General features: G+C 32.4%; 1 long non-coding RNA gene across 1 annotated transcript; it reads left to right on the top strand.

Annotated features, from left to right (window-relative positions):
• The first annotated feature begins 1,399 nt into the window (after window positions 1-1,399).
• Window positions 1,400-2,129, top strand: LOC126598645 (uncharacterized). The gene is made up of 3 exons (XR_007614909.1): window positions 1,400-1,424; window positions 1,515-1,725; window positions 1,813-2,129. It is a non-coding gene; the product is annotated as an uncharacterized LOC126598645 (long non-coding RNA).
• The last annotated feature ends 451 nt before the right edge of the window (window positions 2,130-2,580 follow it).

Genomic DNA, 2,580 nt, shown 5'->3' on the forward strand with positions numbered 1-2,580 from the left:
ATGGGTATGATCCATTAGATCCATATGCCAACATAACAGTCAAATGTGATTTTCTGCAACAAAGTGGAACAAATATAAACATATTATATTTGTGTTGAAAAAATATGCAGACTCCTCGATTGTCAAATGACAAATTTTTCTTTTTAAATATTCAAGTTGTTAAAAAAACATGTAGACGAATGAAAAATAGGTAAATGGTAAAAAAAAAAGGATAAACGGGTTAAAAATGGTAAATGGGTAAATGGGGTAGTAAATGGTTACGGTTAAATGGGTATGGTTAACCGTTTATAAACGGTTATGGGTATGGGTATAACCGTTTAGGCAAATACCCAACGGGTGAACGGTTATGCAAATATGAGCATAAACGGTTATGAATAAATAACCGCAGTTACTCGCCCGCCATCACCATTGCCCAATCCTAGTGATGATAGTGATGGCAGTGACTATTAAGAATTTTCTAATGTAGTTTCTAATTTTGAACTTTTGATAGTGCCATGATGTACTTGCGTATTTTTTATTTTTGTCATTTTCATATGGTTACTATAATTGTAGAAGCTACTAATGTGATGTAAGTGTATTTTGTCTTTGGCATTTGAGGGGTAAGGTGCAATAGTTTCCCTTGATCAATTGTAATTATTCACTGTCTATATTCATAGAACTAATTTGTCGTGTTGTTAAGCTTTCTCAAATAACTTGCATATTTTAACTTTGTTAATTTTTTTCTTCTCGAAGAATATCACTATGGAAGGAAAGAGGAAGCGAATTAGGGTTGCTGTTGTGATACCTTCAAGCAATACCCAGGGAAGTGCTAATGATATGCCTTTTTATTTTGAATGTTATCTATATTATGTTGCTTAATTGAAGTGATCTTCTTCTCTAAGTGTATTTGAATATAATTTGTGTAAGAGTTATGACATGTGTTTTATTAACTATTTTGAACTTTTCATTAATGAACTAAAAGTTAGAGCAAGTGCTTTATACCTCAAAAAGAGTTTTGTTTTATAGCAATAAAATGTGGCTCTTTTCTTTTAGGATGTTGTTGGTGTGTTCAATTGGTTTTTTATTCTTATGGTTTTCTTAGTCCATGGCCTTCTTGTTCCACTTGTTTTGTATTGTCTTTATTTCAGTAAAAGGTTCTTGTATCATATGTGAATTTAAAATTTGCATTAATGATGTTTTAGGTGAACCGAAAAAAAAAAATATCAAAAACCAATGGGAAGAATTCTGATAAACTGCAAGAGCAGCTTGATGGTTTGAAAATACCAATTACTCTGACAAAACTAAAGGGGAAGCCCACATGTCTGAATTCCTAATTTCTTGTGAATGATATTGGTTTTGTGGTTTGGACCTACGCACCACTAAATGTGAAGCAATGAAGGAATGTAGAAAAGAAGGATGTGGATAAGATGATTGAAAGAATAATTGTGAGTAATATTTTCTTTTCACATTTTTGTTACATTCAGTATGTAAAAGTCTTCTTAAATTAGATTTACGATAAATTGAATTCCATGCAGAGCAAGTACGATATTGATATGCCACTAACTCATGTTAGTACATATGTTAAGAATGCATTACAAGGGTAGTTTGTTGATTTTCGACACAAGTTGAAGAAGAATTTTGACTCCTTCCCAACTCTAGAGGAGGCTAAACAAAACAAACATGAGGATGCAACTAGTCAAGAGGAATGAAATTTTCTATGATCGTTATGCAAGTGTTCAATTCAAGGTACACATGTATATTAATGAACTGAATTGTGGTTGTCATGTGTGCTATTTATCTTCTTTATGTCACAACATTTATTTTGCTATGCAGGAACGCTCAAATAAAAATGCAATTAATAGGTCTCATTTGACTTACAATCATAAAGGAGGGTCAAAATCGTTTAGGGCCCAAGAAGAAGAGATTGTAAGATGTATTTTTCATAATTTTAATCTAGATTCTAGGTGGATAATAAGTTATTAGCTTTAATTTGTGATCCATGTATTAGGAAGCCAAAACCGAAGAGCAACTAAGTGCAATTGATTACTTTGAGGCTGTGCATAAAGCACCAAACATGACATGACAGATTTTATGTTTGTGTACATTAAGGAGCCAAACATGATAATTTATTTTTCATTCGTTGGAAGAGATGCTAAGTATGAAAAATGAAACAACTCTTCCAGATGGTACTATGACGTTGACAGATGATGAAATTGTTTTAGGGGTTCTTGATCACAAGTCTGGGTACTTCAAAGGTCCTTCAAAGTCTTTCTCTCGTGAAGACACTATGTTGGACAAACATTTAGAAGAAAAACTTGAGACTCAGCAACAAGATCTTGTGACAACAAAACAAGAGCTTGGTGAAGCAAAACAAGAGATCCAAGAACTGAAGGATAACCAAAAGAAATTTGAGGAACTCCTACACAAAATAATGGAAGGGCAACAAACACCTTCATAAGTAGTCGTTTTATTTTGTTGGAATATGTGAACTTTCATAGTTGTTAACATTAAGCTTAACTGAATTTGTACACTATGAATTATCATTGTAAGCTATTTTGGTTTTAGACTAATATGAATTAACTTTCAGTACCTTTGATCATT

Source organism: Malus sylvestris, chromosome 14 (genome assembly GCF_916048215.2).
Source record: "Malus sylvestris chromosome 14, drMalSylv7.2, whole genome shotgun sequence".
In the NCBI taxonomy this organism is placed as follows: domain Eukaryota; kingdom Viridiplantae; phylum Streptophyta; class Magnoliopsida; order Rosales; family Rosaceae; genus Malus; species Malus sylvestris.